At 45.2% G+C, this 22,323-nt stretch overlaps 1 protein-coding gene across 1 annotated transcript in view; it reads left to right on the forward strand.

Moving 5' to 3' along the window:
- Positions 1-22,323, forward strand: part of Esrrg (estrogen related receptor gamma) — a 541,176-nt gene that overhangs the window by 128,878 nt on the left and 389,975 nt on the right. The window contains exon 2 of the mRNA XM_050148263.1: positions 953-1,040. The gene's annotated coding sequence lies outside the window, so the exon portion shown is untranslated. The remainder of the gene's footprint in view (positions 1-952; positions 1,041-22,323) is intronic.

A 22,323-nucleotide genomic window follows, 5' to 3' on the forward strand; every position in this document is an offset into this window, starting at 1 on the left:
GTGTCCCAGTGAGGAGAGCTAGCAGCTTTCTGAAGGCAATGCAGACATCTCGAAAAGCTCCCTCCCAAGGTCCGAAGCTAGCAAACTTATGTCCTCAGAGAGTTTCATGGAAACTGGCCTGGTGCCACCTCGCTGCTTAATTGTTTCACCTCTTTTACATAAGTCACTGTACCAGGCCAGACATCCAACCAGTTATTAGGAGCATCCAGTTACCTGTCGGTTGTGGGCTTTCCCATGTTCCTTCCATGAGGTATAAGTCTACGTCACTGTTGCTCAGAACAGCTTTTCTATGTAACGGTGATGATGACAAGTGCCACATCCTATGTATTGGTCTCCTTTGCATTTCAAAATTGAAAAACTACAAGCCATTTAATAAGAATTGACCCAAGAGCTTCCTTCGATGGACATGCTGCCAGTAGCCATTTTGTTCACTTTTGGTTGAAGCCCACTGAGAAGTTACTTTTCAAACACATGCCTTTCCATCCATTCCCAAATAAGAAACAAGCCCTCACGTGTGGAGGGAGAAACCCATGTGGTTTTCTGACTCATGTCAAGTGAGTCCATCGGCCTTGAAAGAACGTTTTTGTGTTGTTGTTTTTTCTTCCGAAAACTATACCCAGTGTTATAATGGGAACTACCCTGAAACTCTGACTGGTACATTCACTAAAAAAAGAGAGGAACAAAAGATTAATAAATCCAGGAAAGCTGAAAAGAAAGAAAACCTAAAATAAAATTGAAGACTATCCCTTGGTTGGAGTGTTAATATAGCCCTGAATGTAGATATAGGGAAATCAAAGACTCACTAAAGGCTCAGAAATCTATCATAGCTATTAATGTGTGCTCAACTCTATTGCCTGGAAGATTTTATTAAATGCAGTGGCCAAGAAAATGACCTCACTTTTCCCTTTTCTTTTTTGTCTTTTGGGTTGACTCCTTGCTCATAAATGAATAGAGCTATCTGCTGGTTCATCAATGAAACGACCTTAGATGATGAAGATGTAAGGAAAGCATCCCACGCTAACACTGCTGCAGTTTGAAAGGTAAGGTCCTTCCCCACGAGGCTGGGAGATGCCAGTGTTCTCTTAAGATCTGTGTGACATCATGCCTGCTGGTACACATGCGAGGGTCAGGCAGCGCATCAATATCTTTGTCTATCACGTTGTGTTGTGGCCGCGAGAGTTTGGTTTATAACCAATGACACAGTCAACGAAAGAGCTAATGTTTTCCATGTTTAGTCTTTTAAAATGGAAAAGCAATTTTTTTTTAAATGGGCAGGGTTTCACAGTGTAACCTTGTCTCACTATGTGTAGCCTTGCCTGGCTAGGAACTTCCTGTGTAGATCAGACTGGCTTCAAACTCACAGAGATCTGTCCTGTTTCCGCCTGCAAAGTGCTGGGATTACAGGCATGTATTGCTATATCTGACCCCAAAGCAGCAATTTTAATGGTCTCCAGGGCTTCATTTTGTTGCATGTGCTGATGTCTTGACATAAAGATGTCATGTGGGTGGTAGGGATCATGAGGCTTCTTGCCCAGCACTGAGATTAGTTAGCCAGCCTGTGAAATGTGGTTATCGGGGTCAGCCTGTTTCTGAGTTCTGCATGTTGGTGAGTAGAGTATAAGATATTACTTTTCTGTGCCTCTCGTTCTGTGATCATGATAGGCAAAACTCTCTGATTGCAGCTTCTGCAAACTGAATTACAAACTCATTATCTCCCGAATGCTCTGTTATTTCCATGGATAAATGTTGAGTTTCTTTCACTTTGTTTTTTTGAAGGAAAACTATAGATCTCCATTGAGAACCATAGGTCACCACCCATTACTCTGCTGGTGTTCTGAGTGCAGTAATTTCACTTGACCTATGAACTACACAGAGATGGCTGTCACTGGAGGCTTGATGGGGTGGGGGAAGGGCCATGCTTCCTTCCAGGTCTGGCACATAGGTGGAGCCCAGGCAGAGGATGCAGTAGGAACTGCCTCCTCCTGGTAGGAGGGACGATGCCATTCTTATGCTGAGGGCCTACTGAGCATGTGCAGTATGACAGACTCAGGAGTGTTTGTCTAGAAATGCATACTGGTTCTGTCCCCTGTTCCTCTCTGTGGTGCCTGCTCCTGAGTGTTTCAGGGCGGGAAAATTTCAGTTTTTAGGGGTAGAATCAAGGTGGCCTTTGCTTTGTTGTCTCAGTCAAATCCTTAAAGAGGAGTTTTGGCCCGAAACCCGTCAGTCCTATGAGTCTGGGGTATGATATATTGCTCATAGTAGTATCCTTTTTATTTCAAATATTGTTTGCACATAAATCTACTTGTCTGAAAGGTTTTGCTTCAGAAAACTTGAGTGTTCTTCAAATTCACATTTGTTGTGCTCCTGCAAAAAGGGCCAATTAGTTGCATATAAAAAGTAGGCTGGCTTTTATAAAGTATTTATCACAAGATTGCTTTAAATAACAGTTCTCTTAGAGGTTTTCAAATAAGACTTGATTTGAAAAACATTACTGGTTCCTCTCCGTACTTTCAGAGAACACATCTTCTTTAACGCGAGGCACGTAAAGGGGTAGAAATCATGGAATGAGGTTTTAAGTGAGCTGCATAGGAACGAATGGGGTGTGTGCGTGTGTGTAGAGATGGCCTGCCTTTGGAGAGGCCATAGGTGAATGTTGGCATCTTCTTCAGTCTCTTTCCACCATCTTTATTTTTCAGTGCAGGGCATCCTCCTGTCTCTGTGCCCCCATGACTGGGTTTTCATGCACCTGATGTTTTACATTTGTGCTGGTTACACAAACTCAAGTCTTCACGCTTGGCCAGCCGTCCTTTTCCCCGTGGAGCCATCTCATCAGCCCAGGAATTAAATTTAGGAAATAATTTACCTTCGTGAAGTTTTCCCGAGAAAGCACCATCACCCCTATCACTGGCAGACTACATCAGAAAGGGGAGTGGAAGGCAGGCCAGTTTGGGTTTGGGAAAGAGAAATAAATCTATTCGTTTGGAGGGCGGCATTCTGCATTATGCATGTACGTAAAAGTGGGGTTTGCTTTGATCCTGTCTATTAAAAGTTTATTTTTAAACTCAGACTGGGCAGGAATCCAGCAATGCTCTTTGTCCTGCAGCACATCCTGGGCTCCGGGTCCCCAGCCTGGCAGAACTGTGCCTAAGCAGGAGGAAGTAGGAAAAAGTATGGATAGTTGACGGGTACGGAGGGGTTTTTCCCTCCCTTCCTCCCCTCCAGTTTTGAAATTCAAATTGAATGCAATTTTCAGCTCATTTGAGCCAGAATATAGTGTTGCTGAGCTTCAGTGGCTCTTAAATTCAAGACTCACGGGAGGAAACAGATATCATCTGTCACCGCGGTGGGAGAGGGGAAGCCACACATTTTATTCCGAGGAGGCAGAGCCTCAGTCACTAATTCCGACCTTCCGAGGACTAATCATTCGCCAACCAACTGATCAAGTAATCAATGAGACCTTCAAGCCACCCAGCTTATGAAGTCTGGGAATGGCTCCTCTCCCCTTCCCAGCTCCTAAGAATAATTGCTCCTCTATTTTTGTATCATTGGTATTTTAATACCTTTTCGTTGCAAGCTGGGGCAGAATATCTTGGCAGTCTTTTTTTTTTTTTTCCCTGCCCTTCCTGGCCGTTTGTATTGTTTCCATATTTACTGACTTCATCAATGGCATTTACTTATGGTTGAAAATGAGCAGAAGGCTTGATGTTGGCTCCCCAGGGACAAGATGTGAGGTATGCTTTACCGAATAGAATGTGGTGAAGACTCTCCTTCTTTCTAAAGGCATGCCTAAGTGCCAGTTAAAAGGGGAAGACCCACTCCTAGCGCACTGGAGCCTGCGAGTGTGGCTTATCTCCAGTGTGGATGTTTCAGGAACCCTTAAGAAAGCCTCTCTGTGAATTTCCAACACACTAGATATGTGCCCTGGGAATACAAATGGATTCCAGCCATGATGATTTGACGTCCTTCCTCTGATTTCAGAAACGATGCTGGGTGGCGGCCCTGCTCCTGGTGTGTGTTACAGGCTTTTGCCCCTGGTGCTTAGCCTGGTGCTGTTCGTGTGAGCCGAAATTTCCAGGGACAATGGAATCCACTCATTTGCCCTTATTAGGCAAATCTACCATTTTTCCCTCTCAAATCCATGAGAAAAATTTGTGATAAATTAGATCTCAGTTTGTAACCAAAACCACTTAGAAATGCAAAATGTTTGTAGTAGGAATAGAATCTGGCGGCATATATATTTATATAGATATCATATGTGTGTGCGTTTGTGTGTTTTTATGTGCATGTGCTATGCTGTGCATTCTCGAAGCCTCTGAGTATGTGCAGCAGGGACGTCCAAATGCTTACTTTCACATTAATGAAGTGATCAACTTCTTTATTGTCCTAATAGCGATCCTTTTGGGTGTGAGAATCCAGTGAGCACGTCCTAACCGCACCTCCTTTCTAAGAAATGGTGCCCTGGCCCATCAGCCCATTCGTTTCTCTCCTGCAACGCCTTAATCCAGCTTTTCATATAAATTACAGGAATCCGAGTGTGCCTGGGAAATTGTGATGTGTGGTGAGAATCGTGTTTGGGATCAGCACCTATTCTTGATAAGGCTTCTAATACCTTGGAATTTCCCACTGTATAAGAACTCCTCTTACTGAACTGATAGCACCCTTATGCTTCTGAATGAGAGCCGCTCTCCAGAAAGACAAAACCGTGGACAGAACTTGGAACTTTCAGCTACATTCTCATCTTTAAGGAGTGAGAAAGGAGATGGAGGTCGAGCCAGTGACCTGCCAGCGCTCCTCAATGAAGATGCCATGAAAAGCCCCGAAACGTGATGTTCAGAAAACACATGGAGGATCTCTGTGAGTTTGAGGCCAGCCTGGTCTACAAGAGCTAGTTCCAGGACAGGCCCCAAAGTTACAGAGAAATCCTGTCTCAAAAAAAAAAAAACAAAAAAAAAAACAAAAAAAACAAACAAACAAAAAAAACAAAAACCAAACAAACAAACAAACAAAAACCAGAAAAAAACAGAAAGCACATGGAGGCTCTAGGAGGGCAGGGGACCAGAGCACGAAGCTCTGTGCCCCTTGCATGTATTCGCAATGATTTGCTATTTCATATGGAGCCTTTGTAACATTATTTTATAACTTAACACACAGGGAAAGTGCTTTCCCATGTGCTGTGAACTTCTCCAGTAACATATTACCAGGATCAGAGAGGGACTTCACACAAGGCTCTCACTTGTAGTCGGACAAAAGTTCTGGGTAGCCAACAACATTGGGGTGGAGTGTAAAGTGCAACTCATTGCTGGGGGGGGGGGCTGAGTCCTAAACCTGTGGCTCTGTGTGTGTCCATGTGTGTGTGTGAAGCTATATAGTAGATGTGTTGTCTGCGTGTGATGGGGGTGTTATATATGGTGTATGATTGCTGTGTGTGTATGTGTGTGTGTGAAGGTATATAGTAGATGTGTTGTCTGTGTGTGATAGGTATGTTATATATGGTGTATGATGGCTCTGTGTGTGTGTGTGCATGCGTGTGTGAAGGGATATAGTAGATATGTTGTCTGATGTGATAGGTGTATTATATATGGTGTGTGAATGCTGTGTGTGTGTGTTCATCATGCTGAGCCAGCATTGCATTAAGTCATGTGGTCACTGAGTGCGGGTGGTGGGAGAGCTGATACGGGAGTGTGGGAATACGGAACACATGAAGATGGAACCGCTCTGTGTTGAGCGGAAGGCAAGGCACTGCTTACCCTCGAGCATCCTGGTTCACTCTACCTTCTTGGACAAGAAATCAACTTTGTAAACTAGTTACTAAGTTAGTCGATAGAACTTTGACTTTTCTCTTCAGAAATGCTTCTTTAACAATAGCCTTGCTTGCTACACGGCAGGCCTTCATTGCGCCGCCTTGTGGAGGATGAAATAGTTGCTTCTTTACCCTAAGGGATGTGGCAGATACTAGAGCTGCCAATATCAATCTGTCTCAAATATACACTGCGTACCCTCACAGTTTTTCCCAGGTCGTCCCTCAGCCAATCAGATGTACTCTAACTGGAGTTGGGAAGAATGATGATACAGAAGACATCAGGGATGAAGCTATTGAAGTCCAGCACTGAGGTGATGACTGAGTGGACTTCTCCGTAGATGCTGAAGGACTTGGCCAGTAAGGGACCAATATGACACCACTGTCTTGGAAGAAGGCAGGCAGACTGGGTTCAGGTGGCCAGCAAGAAGAGACACAAGTGTGTCAGAGGCACAGTAGGTGTGCAAGAGGCACTTGGTCGTGTGGGAATAGGCATGATGAGGAATCTCTGTGATGAAATGCCCTGGTCTAAATGAAGAGTGATCCTGGTTAGAGAAAGCCATTGGCAGAGCACGGGAGATGATCCAGAGACAGAGCTAACAAAGATAGTTGAGGGAGCCAGGCGTCGGAGAGACATATGAAACCAGTAAGAAAAATGGACAGGGGCAAGAAGGAGAAGGGCTGTAGACAGGGAAATATGAAGAATTTGGTTGAAAGAGTTTTTTAAAGATGGACATTCTGCAGCTGATTTTCCTATAAATGGAATCACTTTGTAGGTGGGGGCACTGTTATCCAAAGCAGGATTTCTGAACAAAGATGAGTCTGTAGTTTCACTTCTATAAAAAATTGTCAATGAACCTTAGGGAATTGTACAGATTACCCTTGCACCAGCATTTCTAGGAAGCCATTCTTTCAAACACCCTCTGCAGGTTTATTGTTTGAAGGTGGAACTTGAGCTGTTTGTATTTGCATCTTAAACTTTGTAAATTGAACTGAATACCTATCATCATTTTTACTTGTTAAATGCCATTTTATAAATTCACATGTTGGTATTGCCTGGCCAGCATTGTTTGTATTAATCTCATTATCATTTTTCTTAATTTTCAAAGCATTCTTATATACTAAGAATCTTAACTCCTTTTACAATTGATATGCTAAGGAGTGATCGGGTGGTTTGCTGGGTAAAGGCATTTGATGCCAAGTCAGATGGCTCGAGTTTGAACACTGGGACCCACATTGTGAAAGGAGAGAGGCTACTTCTAAAAATTGTCCTCTGATACCCATTCATGTGCTGTGGCAAGCATAACGTCACACATACAAAAAAAAATCCCAAGCAAATAAATAATTAAATTTAATGTGTTATATAAATTTCTTTTTGTTTTATGTATTCCCTTTAATTTTGCTTTGTCTGTCTTTTCATTGTAGAATAGTAGTCAAAAATGATTTCATGTTAGGGGGTGTTTATGATCTCATTTTGTTTTGTTTTTCATTTGCTTGTTTGCTTTTAGATTGGCCTTTTGCTGGAAAAAAAGAAAAGTGATGTTAATTTTCCATCTTTTGTGTTTTGTTTCAGCAGGGTCCTTGATTGCCATAGGTTGTAGACTAGTTGCAGATGGGAATTTTATAGTGTAAAAATGTCTGCTTTGAGTGGTCAAGGCCTTGGTGATGTCTGTTGTTTGGGAACATCTGGGAGGTGGGGCATAGCTGAGGATAAGGAACACTCGGTTCAAGAGGATTAGGGAGGAGGCAAAGGGAGCAGGGTTTTAATTTGAGAATTGGGATGATCACACGTCATCCATACGTCCAACCCCCCAGAAGAGAAGTTCTCACACACGTGGTAATGATCTGGAACTGTACATGCCAGTCACCCCAACTTGACCTTTACCCCTCTGTAATAGTTAGTGTTGATTGTTCAATTGTGCAGAATCTAAAATCATGCCACAGCATGACCTCTAGACGTGTCTGTGTCTGTGGGGGTTATGTTGATACATTTAGGTGGAAAGACCTGCGTACTGTGGGTAGATTCTGAACTGTACGAGTGCCCCAGGCATCCATCACTCTCTGCTTCCTGATTAGGACACCATCTAACCAGCTGCTTCAAGCTCCCACCACCTTGGCCCCCACCTTCAAGGTTGGACTGTGCCTATGAGTGATGAGTCGGAGTAAGCCCTTTCTCCCTTAAGTTACATTTCTCAGGATATTTTATCCCAGCAAAGGTAAAGAAGCTAAGGAATATGTTACACAAATGTTTTAAGTTGTCACACTGTACTCCCTAAATATGTACAATAAATCAAGCAATATAATAATAATAATAATAATAATAATAATAATAATAATAAAAAAATTCACTGCCTTACTCTAGTTGCTTAGGACCGGATGATAGCATGTTCCTTCCAAGGTAACTTGGTCCTTGGCCTTTTTAGTTGTCCATCCTCAATGCCAGCCCTGACCAGAATCCCATTCCTTCATGATTCAGTTGTCCCCACAGAAGTCGCGTGGAGTCTCCATATCTCCTCCCATCGGCAATGACTTGGCACAGAGAGTCTGTGCTGCCTTAACCCATCCCGTTCTTTTGATTAGACCTTGGGTGTGACCTTTTTCACTCACGGTTTGTCATTTTCTCTCGTCTTTGGCTTCTAGCTCCCCGCCAACCCCTTCTCAGGCTTTCTAAAACCTCAGCTATTCTTCAAGGCCTGCCATACATGTCTCCCTCCTGAAGCTCTTCCTGTCCAGATTTTTCAAGAAGAAATTTGGATGCTGAGGTGAACTTAAGTGTGCTTTAATACCTAGCTGGAGACAGCCCAGCTTGTTGTGTTTCTCCCTTGCACGTTGTTAGCCAGCTTATAATTTCCAAGAATGGCAAGAAGTCTTTTTTACCTTTCTTGGTAAATGGGGTGATTCTTACTTCTTTATCACAGTGAAACCCTTCATTTCCCCTAACAAAGTCTGCCTACTGAGTACTTCTGTTGACAGAGACTGGTGTATAGAGAAGGCAGGGACAGAGGGAACGCACAAGCCGGGGAGTCAGGATGTAACGTTTGTCTCTGATAGTCAGAGGTGGAGACTGGAGCAGAGAGTAATCCCTGTGCAAGCTCAGAAGGACAGGTGACAAACGCCCCGGGGACGGCTAAGTGCATTCCCTGTCATGGCGAAGAGCCAAGTTGGAGGTAGACAGAATGAAGTGGGAAAGAGGAATAGTCAAGGCTGTCCATGGGGAAATAGATTCGAAGAGAGATGAGAGATGAGAGGAGAAAAGGATGAGTGCGAACAGGGAGAAGTGAGTCAGAGGAATGGTCCTCGGAGGGTACGTGAGTCAGAAAGGGAGCTTACGTAATGCACTTGGCAGAGTCTTTCAGAAGTGGGGGTGGTGGCAAGGGGCTATGGGGGGGGGTCCCCCGTGAGCCGTGTAGTAGCTACTGCTGCAGATGAAGTCAGGAAGATGTGGTGTGCATGAGAAGGGGTGTTGGTGGTGTTCTGGGAGGGTGAGGACACCCAGTGATGACATTGCTGGCAAGGTAGCTGTGCTTGGACAGGACTCCCAGGCTTAGCATCTTTATAATTGAATACATCGGTGAAGAGGAAGGGAGATGGGGGATTGAGGCCAATGTTCTCATTCAGCTTTTATGGAAAATAGTCTAATAGGCTTAATGTCATTTCTCAGCCCCCCCCCCCCCCCGCCCCATGATCTATTGTGTCCCTCTTTAGGCGGCTGCATGCTCCTTGGCTATGTGAAGCTTCCATCGAGCCAAGTCACCTCTGGTACCTCTGCCTTTCCATTCACTGTTGTTCTCACTGTTAGGAATGTTCATCTACGAAGTCTTTCGTTTTGACCTCACTCCTATTCGAAGCCAGCATCTCAGCTTTTCTTCTAAGCTCTGTGTCCTCCACCCCTACCCCCATGATGGCATACCCCCCCCACCATTCCAAGCCAGGCCTTTATTATCTTCTATGAAGAAACTTAATACTTCTCAACTTTATGGGATGTCCTGTTACTTCTGATCTATTCCCTGTCCCTTCTAGATCACGAGTTCTAGTGTGTCCTAGCTCATACTACTCTCCGCGATGCAGAGTAAGTGACCAATGAGTATTTAGAAAGAAGGAAGGCCAGAGGACAGTCTTAGGTATCATGCAGACATACCATCTGCTTTGTTTGGGATTCAGGGTTTCTCATTTGCCCATAGCCCGCCTATTAGATTAAGCTCACTGGCCAGTGAGCCCCAAGAATCCTTTCGACTCCATCTCTCCAGTACTTGAACTATAAACATGCCACAATGTAGTGATAGGAGCACTCTGTTGAAGGAGCGGTGGGGCTGCGTCCCCGGCACCCGGCCGCCCACATGGCTAGCTTATGCCCCAAAATAATTACACGGAAACTGTATTCTTTTAAACACTGCCTTGCCCGGCTAGTTTCAGCCTCTTATTGGCTAGCTCTTACATATTAATCTAACCCATTTCTAATAATCTGTGTAGCCCACGAGGTGGTTTACCAGAGAAGATCTTAACCTGCATCTGTCTGGAGTGGGAGAATCATAGCGACTCCTCGACTAAGCTTCTTTCTCCCAGCATTCTCTTCTGTTTACTCCACCCACCTATGTTCTAACCAATAAAACGGGCCAAGGCAGTTTCTTTATTATAATTAACCAATGTCCTTCCTCCATCACCACAATCCCACCATTATGTTTGAGTGTTCTGAAGATCACATTCTGGTCTTCAGGCTTGCAACGCATGCACTTTACCAACTAACCATCATCCAATTCCAGTAGTTTTCTTTATAGGCAAAAACTATAGAGTTCTGTGGCGTTGAATTTATTCATATGGTGTAGGGAGGACATGAACACCCATCTGTAGACCGGTGTTATCATCTCAATTAAAATTCGAAGCAATACCTATCCATTACTCTCTATCCCTCGACTTGGACCATATTACTTTCTGTCTGTGATGAAGCATGTGCCATGCTACTTCCTGTCTGTCTCTGTGATGAAACATGTACCGTGCTACTTCCTGTCTGTCTCTGTGATGAAACATGTACCGTGCTACTTCCTGTCTGTCTCTGTGATGAGCACTCTAGGTGCTTCAGGTAACTACACCAAGATAGTATTTGCCATTCTCTCTCTCTGCTTTAGTTTACTAAATATATCTTCTATGTTTTGCCATTTGTCGTGGTATAGAATCTTCTCCTTCAAGAGGAATGATATTCCCTCATGATTTAGTTTTCCATTCAGTTTTTGATGGACATTTGAGTTGTTTCCGGGGGTGGGGCATTGTTTTGAATGTTGAAATATATCATTCATCATGTAATATAGTTTCCCAGGGCATGGTTAGGGCTGGTAGGCTCCATCAGGGAATGACAAGGTAGACCAAGGAATCATCTCTGTGCCTGGTGAAGTCATCAGAATGTCCAGGATCTTGGAGACTCAGGAGAGCAAGAAAAGCCCCTCCAGTACAGTCAGGCTGGACTTAGCGTGAAAAGCACGGGCATTAGGTGCCTGTGGTGGCAAATACAACAAACTGGCCCTGGGGGGCACCCAGTTCATTTGCTCTTCACTGTTCTTGAAGTGGGAGAGGAGATGGACGAGAAGGCAAGAGGGAAAGAGAATTGGTTAAGGAGAGACCTTGGGGGAAAGAGGTGTGGTTAGAGTCGAGCAGGGATTCCTCGGGTGCAGGAGACGCTGTCATGAGAAGGCCAGTGAGTCCACCCACAATGCCTTTCAACAAGCTTCATGTACAAAGAGCCTTCTGCACTGCAAGATCTGCAAATGGCCACCTTATAGATAATGACAATAGAAAAATCAGGTCCCCACAGGGACCCTGGCTACCAATCACTTATAAAGACTTTCTTCTTTTTAATTGCTCTAGTTGGGGCTCCTTTCTTCTGACTTCTCAGTGCCTGAAAAAACATTATTGAGCTTACCCCATGAAACGTTCTCAGTATTGCTGTTCATGATGGGAATTGGGGTAAATGCTTGTCTCTTAACATCTTCCTTGTTACTGTTGTTTTTAAAGCAGTGTGTGTGTGTGTGTGTGTGTGTGTGTGTGTGTGTGCGCGCGCGCGTGCGCGAGTGTGCGTGTGGCAGGGTATGTACATGTGCATGTATACACGCACACATGTGTTTGGGTATCCAAAGAGGTCAAAGAGGGCTTTAGATTCCTTGAAGCTAGAGTAACAGGCAGTTATGAGCTGCCTTGATGTGAGTATTGGTACCTTCCTCTGGAAAAGCAGGAAGTTCTCTCCCACAGAGTCGTCTCAGCCTGTCCTCAGCAGCATCTTCGCTGTACCTTAAGCCTGTAACACCCTGGATTGTCTGCCAGGACCTCTTCTTTTTGGAAGGAGAGGAGAGTTAGATTGTATTGGATCTTGTTAAGAAACCAGGGTCCTTCTTTACTGTCTCTCCATGCCCATCTCACAATCCCAATTTGAGGTTCACAGTCAGACCCTAAATTGAAAAGGCCCCCCATTTCTGGTAGCGACAGGCAGACAAGAGCCTTTTGTACACGAAGCCCCTGAAGCTCTCGGCCTCTCTGTCTTAACAGGAAGCAGTAGCTTCCCAAGGTATTTCTGGGCTGCTTTTTTGGAAGTGTTATTTTTTTTTTCCTGTCTTTCTTTCTGCTTCATACATTTGGTGCGCAGGCCCATTTCAAGTTGCCTCTGATGGCCTGCTGCTGCTTCCCGCCAGCCCGTCCAATCTGTCCTCAGGGAGGAGTCTCACTGGTCACTCTGAAGAGGCCCCCTCAGGCCAAGAAAGCTTCTCTCACTTTGTCTCTGCTTAACCCCTGCCCTTCAGGGTGCTGAGGGGAGGGCTCTGGGCTGCCCCCCTTGTAGTCTGTTCTTGCTTGCAGGTGATTAGCAGGTGGCTTCTAAGCAGAAAGGAACTTTGCCCCAGGCTCTGCTCTCCCATAGGCTCTTGCCGTTTTGCTACAAAAGAGAAAAATGGAGACTTTGAAGAGTGTCTATACACTATTCATGTACTTTTCAGAAAGAGAGAAGTGTCTATAAATTCCTAGGATTGGTATTAGATTTCTACTTCGTTATCAGAGAGCAGAACTAGTGGGTTATGGCTTGGAGAGCTTTGGGGATGAAAAAGAGGCAGTCGCCATTTCTAAGCATCTAGTCTTTTAGTGAAAGCTTATTTGAAAATTTCTCTCCCAATACCAATTCCCCAACAAGGTGTATTCTAGTGGGATGGTGTGGCCAGTACGTGCGGTGATCAGCGCCCCTGCCCTGCTCTGTGCTCCTTTGGTGAGGGAAGGGGGCACTGTGTCTGCCCATCTGCTACTCACCAACCAGATGAATGTCCCCTCTCCATCTCAGTCCTCCCTGCCTTTTTGTCACCTACTCTGTTGCCTTGGGATTCCCCCAAGGGAAATACTGTGAGGTTCTTTGGACAACTTGAGCCGCTGTCCCAGCGTTAAAGAAAACACGATATCCTCTTTTCCCGGCTCTGAATTACTGCTGCCACTGTGATGCCATCTCAGACCCAAAAATGGAAATATAAAAGGAAACTACTTTTCCTGAAGTTTTCTCCAACGTAACTTTTTGATTACCTTTGTTGATTGTGAATGAATGTGTGTGGACAACTTGCGGGAATCCATTCTTTCCTCCTGCCAGGGACCCAACTCAGATGGTCAGCCTGAAGGAAGGTTCCTTTACCTACTGAGCCATCTGGCAGCTCCCTTTCCCAAGTCTCAAGCAGCTTGTTTCTCTTCTATTCTTTTTAGTTGAAAAGTAAACTAGAATTTAAGAAACGCTGACTGGAATTTGAAACTGAGATGTTGCTTCATGAACCAGGCGTGGAGTCATTTTTAAATTTTTTGTTTCCCCATGTTTGAGCCAAAGGAAGGTGCTTTAAGTAGTTAGTTAAGACCCAAGCTATCACAAACCCTTTGCCTCCTTAGGGTCTTTGCCTTTGGATGGGTCTCTTTTTCCCCTGAGTTTTAAACATGTGACGTGTCCACCGGAGTATCAGGGCATGCCCACCTGTGTCTGGGTTGGCCAGTGTGTGCATACCTGTGATGCAGGGTCTCCAGAGGCCTGGCGGTCCCTGTGCATGACTGTGCCACCGGGCCATCTTTGGATCTGCACATCTGGGAAACACAGATACTCTCATTCTGGCTTTCAGCTAGCTGACCTGTGCTGGACTTCAGAGTGTCTACTACAGGCCAGGTGGAGAATAGCCTGCGTGGCCTTTTCTCTAACTTGCCTTAGATTATTTGTCCTGAGAAGATCTTGAACATGATAAGGTGCCCACTTTAAGCAGACCAGGAAATGCGGGAGCTTGTTTATAACTCTCCCTCCCTCTCTCCGTCCCTCTCTCCCTCCCTCCGTCTCTGACCCCCCTTTCTCTGTCTAGTGCACTTACCCACAGCTATAAACCTTCAGACCATGCTCTCTTCTGTGAGAGAACAACCTTACCAAAACAGAAACTTGGAGTCTCCCTGGAGCTGACTGCTGAGTTCTGGTCTCCAGGACATGTTTATATGACAACAGTCATAAAAGCCATTGGGCCATCCCCTTGGAGTCACAGAATCAAGGCAGTCTTTGTTTGCCTCAGTGAGAACAGCATGGGGCTCATAATGCCTGATAAGATGGCTCAGGAAGTGGCCTTGTTTCTGTGACCTGGGCTTCTTGCTTGAGTGTAATCCTTTACAAGGAGTACCCAGCAGGTAAGAAAACATTGGGGTGTGCTGAGAGAGTTGGCGGGTGCACCATACATGGGAAGACCATGGCTCTTTAGCTTTTGTATGCAGTGGGCTGGGGCTGCTGGAAGTGTAACCAGAAGCAGGATCTTTTAGGCACACAACCTTTGTCTAAGACGAGTAAGTGAGTACCTGCTCTGCACTGAATGAAATCCGACTGAGCGCCTTGCAGGCTTGAGGACCTGAGTTCCTTCCCTCAGATTAACATCAAAAGCTGGTGTGATGACATCCATTTATAATCCCAATGCTGAGGAGGAGGAAACGGGGATCCCTAAGATCTCCTGGCCAGGCAGCCTGGCCTGCTTGGCCTTCTTCAGGCAAATGAGAGACGGTCTCAAAATCCACAGTGGATGGGGCCTGAGGTACAGCACTAAAGGTTGCCATCTGTTCTTCACACATATATCCACTTGCACATACATGAACAGACAGACAGACACACACAGAGACTCACAGACACAGATACAGACTCACAGACATACACACAGACACATGCACACACCTCTGTGCACATTGTATAGCAGATAATAGCAACAATAACAAGAAGCAACCATATTGGCCTTCCCTGGATTTATAGCACTCTTTGGATTGCCATGGCAACAATAGTTTTAATTATAGAGAGCCAAAAATGATACCTTGTATATCAGATGTGGCTTGCTTTTCCCTATGGACAAAAGTCTGATTGGGGAAGCTTTATGTGGATTTTCCTTCTAGGCTGGATTTGATTATCTGCTCTAACAGACGGGTCTTTTATCTTATGGAATGAGTGGGAACAAACCGAAGTTTTATGGGCTGAAGCACCTGCTGGACAGAGACCCTTGTGACACCACACTGGCTTTCTTTGTCTGGGAGACAGCCCTATATTAGCTCAGCCTGCACACTTAGGAGCCTAGTGTGATGCTGCCCCAGGACGGCTTTTGCTGCTCTGTCTTAGCCACTGGAAATCTACGCACGAGGCTGGAGAGTTGGGTGAAGTATCATCGGATAATTACCCTTGACAACAGTTAGGATTAGTCTGGGAGGACACGCAGGTCATTCTACTGCGGTGACAATCACAAAGACATGCACTTCACAGCCGCTTCCGGACCAGAGCAGAGGGGATGCTTCAGGGCTCACCTTCTAGCCTGCTCCCCATTTTTATTCCTGGACCCACTTACTCTTTGAATTTCCCATCAGGTTTGGAGAGGGACTCCAGCATATTTGAGTATGTCTGGGCTCCCTCGTTTTCAAAACTCCTGCAAAGCTAAATAATCTCCCCCTCAGGTAAACATAAATCATTGTCTACCTTCTTTGCTCCTTGAGTAGACCCTCTGATGTATTCATTAATTATGGCTGCTGCCTGGTGGCACAGTGATGGCTGAGTCCTACCTGTGAGCATCTTTCCTGGACCGCCCCCTCAGCCTTAAGCCCCCACTTGGTGTTAAAGAGGTCCTTTTTCTGAGAGATGGACAGCCAGATGGTGCATATGAAAAAACTGTGCCTATGGGGGGAAGGAAATGCGGTAGCAGTGGGGGTACGCTCATGATGCTTCCAGAAGCAGGGCAGAACACTGTGTGTTCAACCCTGGCTCAAGGCTGGGAAAGTGCTCTGCACATACAAGGAAAGGGGAGAGGAAAGTGGAGGGGGGGTTGGAGGGAGGGAAACAGTGGAGAGAGTGGGGGGCAGGAGAAGAGAAAGGGGAGAAAGAAGCGGGAGAGAGGGAGAGATGAGAGAGGAGAGAGAGAGGAGCAGGAAAAGGGGAGGAGAGAGGAGAGAGGGATGGAGAGACCACAGAGTGTCATGGGGGTTGGTGTACACCTGTCTGTGATCTGGTCAACCCCTACCGAATATCTCCATTCTCTGCTTCATTACTGGCCTGGCTTCCTTCCTGCTCTGGCTCCCTTAACAATGAAGTTAATCACAGCCTGGCTCTGAAAGCCCAGGATGCCCAGGCAGAAACCGCTTAGCAATAGGCACCGTGGTTCTGATTTCTAATTCTTTCCCAGATTATTTTTTTTAAAGAGAAAACAAAAAGTTCTCATTTTTGATAAATCTTGCTTAACTAATGCCACAGCCTCTGTGTTTGTTTAGTTTCCTCATTCAGGAAGCTTTACGCCTCTGATTTTGATTTTGGAGTTCAGGCATGTTAATGAGGCCTTTGTATGAAAGCAGAGGGGTTCTGTTTCTTGTTTGTTAGTTTAATGAGATTTTGTGTTAAGAATGGCACCATGAATCTGTCAGAATTAGCTTGGCTGCATGTGTGTAGCCCGGCAGCTCTGAGACCCTCGAAAATGTCTGTTTTTAGGACACCAGCGGGGGGCTAATGAAAAGGCTTTGTTGATTTTAACGAATTGCAAGCCACTGTAGCCAAAATAAATATAATCTGCTTTTTGGATTAGTTGTCACAGATGATTTTACCTCCTAACAGTGATTAAAGAATGCACATGGACCAGAAGCCTAGCTGTTCTCCAGCGACTCTGGCTGAAACAGCAATAAACAGAAGTAAATAAAGACTTAGGATATTAGTTATCTTTGATAAACACCGGCACCAAACGTGTAGGCGGGAAGGAAGGGAGGCGTGGCGTAGGGAAGGTTGGGGTGTCGAATACCTGTATGGCACACAGAACTTCAGTTTTCGTTACCACAGAACACACACTAAAAAAGAAACAGATGATTATTTAAAGAGAAATAGCAGCGGAGCGTGGCTGGCCCAGTCTGTAATCTGTTGATCTACCTGCTCATGGAAATGCTCAGAATCCTGGGACCATCTCCCTCTCTGGGTTTCTCCCGTGCCGGCTGCTTCATTGCAATTCTGTCCTCGTCTTCCCTTGGACTTGGGGACCACATTTGAAATCCTGCAACTATAGGATTAGAGTCTGAAAATGAAGGCAGTGTTAATTACTTGTGTGATTATTAACCTTCTTGTCTGGTAATTCTACCCAGCTAATGAGTGGGACAGTGGAGCTGTATCCGTCCCTCTATGTCCCCACCACGAGCAAAAGGCGTGCCCCAGCTCACAGGCCCGGGCCTTATATTTTTCTAGGGAAGTCTACAAATGGAGCTTTCCCTCGCTGCAAAATACCAAACCAAGAAACAAAGCGAAACCCAACCACAGGAGAAGATGTTGTGATGTCTCCTATTCTCTGTAATTGCACCAAATGCTTCAAGGCATCATTGTGGTATTTTGGTACGTCATCTCTGATGGCAGATCAGGAGCCGTCTTTAGCTTCATTCCCTCCTGCTAGGCCTGTGTTGATGTATTTTATTTGTTGGCAGATGCAGAAACAGGTGTGTTCAAGGCCTGGGAATGGGTCATGGCGACAGAGCTGTGGCCTTCTAGTCTTGTGTGTAACCCCGGTGCCATTCATACTGGACTGGCTCAACAAGCATTGCCCACCAGCCTATGCTCGCAGGGTCTCGAGAGCTGAGGGCTGAGTTACTTATTAGCTACTGGCACACGTCAGGTGCCATGCAAATGTTGAAGGACGGCACGCCATGTTGTACCTAAGATGCCATCTCCTGGGGCGAGCTAGCTTTAAGGGGATGCTAGGATGGACCAAGGGGAATTCCTGCCCCCATACAGTTTCTAGTCCAGCAGAAGATGCTAAGGCAATAGATAAGATAAAATTGGAAGGAATGATTTGGCCCTTGCGGGGTTATGGAGAAGGCAAGAGAGTGGCTGGCGAGGACTTGCAGTCCTGAGGGAGATGCGTGGAGAAGCCCTACCCAGCACGGTGGGTACGGTGGGATGGAGACATGAAGGCAGCAGCTGTAGGTCTAGTGAAGAAGAGCAGGGGCCCACATGGAGGAGCTGAGCACACATCACAGCGAGAGCAGACAGGCCCGCAGGGAAGGGACAACCCTGGGTGTCAGAGAGAAGTCTGGCTGGGTGAGTGGCCATTGTCAGGACTCTGAGACTGAGAGAGAAGTGTGGTATGGCACCCGTCATATCTGGAACCCTACGAGGTAGGTGTCATTGTCGTCGTTTCAAGGATGGAGCACACAGGTAAAAGATCTACCTCATGACTAGGAGGTGGGGGTGACATCCTGCTCTCTGCCTCCTGGCAGAGGACACACGTGAGATCTGTGTGATGTCTTTCTGAATGTCAAATGGAAAAAAAATCTCAAGTTCACATTTTAAGTGGTACCTTCGAATGGAAGTTATACATCTTGTAGTGACTGGCCCATTCGTCATGCATCTGCATCTTTTTGGTTGCTTTACATGTATATGTGTGGATGGCAAGGGTCCATGTGTGTAGTTGTATGTATGTGGGTTCATGTATGTGGTGGTGGTGATGTGGTGGTGGCAGTGGTGGCGGCAGTGGTAGTGGTGGTGGTGGTGTATGTGTGTGTGTGTGTGTGTGTGTGTGTAGGAAGTGTGAGAGGCACAAATTAACTTCAGATACCTTTCTTAATTGTGCTACAAGTTATATATGGAGGCTGGAACTTGCCCTTGGGAATCCCAGAACCCTCCAAACTAGTCAGATTGCTAGGAAATTCCCTGTCTCTCCATGCCGCCTTCTGAGATTTTAGGGAGCTGCCATTCCTATCTGGCGTTCATCTAGACGCTGGGGATCCTAACGCTGGTCCTCATATTTGCATGGCAAGCCCTTAACCCACGGAATCATCTCTCTGTTCTTGTAATCTTAAGTCCGTTTTCCAAATGAGCTAGCAAAATAGATAGAAGCCTGTAAATTACTGTGAGGAACTATGGAAGGTTCCAGGTAATACTTGAACCCGTCTCTGCCGCCAGCCTCTGAAATGCCTGTGGTTTCTAACTCTTCAGGCTGCTTCCGCAGTGCTGGGGATGCAGACGTAAGATGCGTGTTCCTTCATGTAGTCTGTGATCCATTTGTGAAGTAAGGATGCTGACATAGACATCTTAGGGTTTAGACTGTGACAGATAGACTATGGCTCTCCTGCATCCGCTCCCTTGCCTTCCTGTCTTCATACGAGTAAAGAATGGACGATAAATGCCTGCAAACATATTCATCTAGACCTCCCCCTTCTTCCTGCCTTCAGCATCTGCCAGGAGTGAGAGGACCATGACCTTGACCTCTCCTGCCCTGATTCAGGGCAGGCCCTGGGCAGATGGCCAAGTGTCTGTCAGGTGGGACTGAAACCCTGCATCCAGAAAATGATACAACTTTGCATAAAGCAAGCTTCGGTGAACTCCCCTTCGATTCCATTCATCTTTGGGACTTTATTTTACAAAGCCTGTGAACTCTCCCAGGTGATGAAGCAGCCCTATTATACATCAGCCATGGCCCAGTCTGTTGTATTTCTTTCCTAGTACACTTGAAAAGCTCAGTAAATATTCTCAAGGAATTCTTACAATGAACATAAACGACCACATCCAGGAGGGCAAACACAAGCACACATTTGTACATCTGGACAGATGTTTGGCTATCTGGATCTTCTGTTGTGCTTCTAATTGAAGCTGGCTGTCTTGACCAACTCAGTTTGTAAGGCTTTAAGCTTTGTATTCTGTCTCGTGAAGAGTCATGCCTGGCTCGGGTCAATAGCAAGTTCTGCCTAAACCCTTCGGAATTAAGCAAACAGCAAGCTGTCAGACATGCTCAGCATTGATGTCTCCTTTCTCTAATAACCTTGCATTGCAACCTTGCATTCTCTACGAAGGAGCACTCCTCTGTGGAGGGATGATATTCAAGTTCAGCTTGTTTCTGCAAAGGTTTTTCCTAAATATATATCTAAATTTCTCATATGCTACATGTTTCTGCCTTCCACCATTGCTTTAGGGTGTATGTGGCATCTGCCACCATTTCTATGAATAACATAACAACGTGTAGGGACACTCAGCCATAGACTTATTAGAATAAAATTTAATACAGGTGCCGTGTTCATTTTCCATGGAAGTCTGACTTGGGTGTCTGGCATTTTGAAAGAAGAGGAAGTAATTATCTTGTTATAGTACCATTCGTTGACAGGTGGGATGGACCCGAGCAAAAGCTTGGTTCTGCTTAAAATTCAAATTAACACTCAGGTCAGCTTTGCACTCCTACAGAAACATGCTATTCCTCCTCTCTGCAATAGTAAATTCACACACACGGAATGCGGGTTACTCTTGTCTGATTTCTCCAGAAGGGACCCGACTCTGCTGTTCTGAGCTCCTGTTTGTCCCCCCCACCCCTTAGAGTCCTGAAGAGGAGTCTAACAAGAGTGGGTTCTGTGTTAGTAAGTTGTTAAGAAAGAGGGCTTTTACCAGGAAACACTGTTAACCTGGCATGGGATTTATACTGGTTGGTGTTTAAATATCAGAGCTATTTTGGAGCCCGAGCCTGAATGTTTTAGCTGTGTGGTTAGTGTCTTCACCGGAGTCTCTGCAAGAGAGCGGTTTCCAGCCCAGACCCTAAAGTGCTGTTTCTAAAGTCATTAGCACTTTGACAAATTTTAGTTTCCAGTGAATTTTTTTCTACAAAGAGTGGACTAGGAGTCTTGGCTCAGAAAACCTAAGAGCTTGAGATCAGCAAACCTAAGCTCTTGAAAAAGGAGTCCTGTAACCAGAGCCGATAAGCTGCCTTCCCCCTCCCCCAACCCGCACGTGTGTGTGTGTGTGTGTGTGTGTGTGTGTGTGTGTGTGTGTGTGCATGGATGCTTGTATTCTGTGGCTCTTTCCCACAGTCTCCTGTTTTGGCTCACTATGAACGCTTTTATTTTGCAATGGAAGCTATGGGTGCTTCGGTCATTGCCTGTCTTCTCAGAGTGCACATCTCGCTCTCATCGCAAGTATGGGTGGCTTCTACTCCCTGAGATGTTGTATCATTCATTTAATACTCTCAAATCTGCGCTGTATACAGTGGGGGCTTCTTTATCTTTATATCCTGGATCACCGAGTCCAGAATTTAATTCATGTGTCTGGACTTGCGGATCTCAGACTGATTTTCAGAGTTTTGTAGGATCCAATATAGGGCTTCTCAGCTCACACAACACTGACTTTTATAGATTATTTTTGTACTTATTATCTAGCACTTTGCTTTGTTACAAATACTTTATTGAAACCCAAAGTAATTTTAGTTGATTATAAAAAAAATCTGAATCCTGAAAAATTCTTTTTCTTATAGTGAAAATAATATCGTCATCATCATCAACAAAAACAGCAGCTGAGTGAAGGAAGGAGATGGGAAGAGGGTTATGGAAGTTGAACTCCAAGAGGAAACTGAGCCCACAACAGTTGCACACATAGAGGCTTATGGCTTCTGAGCTAGTAGAGAAGCCCCGCCCTTTGCCTTGTCCTTAAAGATAGATAGCAGTTATGTTAAGCCCCTCCCACTATGGCTTAGAGTCAAGGTAGGGTGAGATAGCATGACAGCCAGGTGCTCCTTTGCAAGGAGCAGTAAGTCATATGTTGTTTTTCCATATTCTTGATGGTGGCGACTTTCACTAGTGTCTTGGAAAGGAAGGAGAGAATTTAGGAAACTTACTGCAATGATCTCAGCAAACAGTACTTTCCCCAGGAGTAAACAGAACGGACTGCCCCAGAAACTGGAGTTTGGAATAGTATTCCAAATGCCTCAGTAGATTTTCAATGAGGCAAAACATATTCCAATATCATTTAAAAATAACAACTTAAAAGGGCTCATATATAAAGACATAAAAGGCATTTTGACATTTAATATGAAAACAGCATTTTGATGAACTGGGTAAAAATGAGTCAGAGACATATGGATTACATATTTCTTATAGTGTGCCTGCGTTTTAAAAATGAGGCAGGCAAAAAAAAATCTGGCAAAATATTTTTGGGGAATTTGCTACATATACTATATTTAAAAAGAGGTGAAGATGAACCCCAGACTGCTGTGACTGCTCATGACATTGAATTTGATAACTTTTAATTT

This window comes from Alexandromys fortis, unplaced genomic scaffold, assembly GCF_014885135.2.
Source record: "Alexandromys fortis isolate MF-2015 unplaced genomic scaffold, M_Fortis_MF-2015_v1.1 scaffold_62, whole genome shotgun sequence".
In the NCBI taxonomy this organism is placed as follows: domain Eukaryota; kingdom Metazoa; phylum Chordata; class Mammalia; order Rodentia; family Cricetidae; genus Alexandromys; species Alexandromys fortis.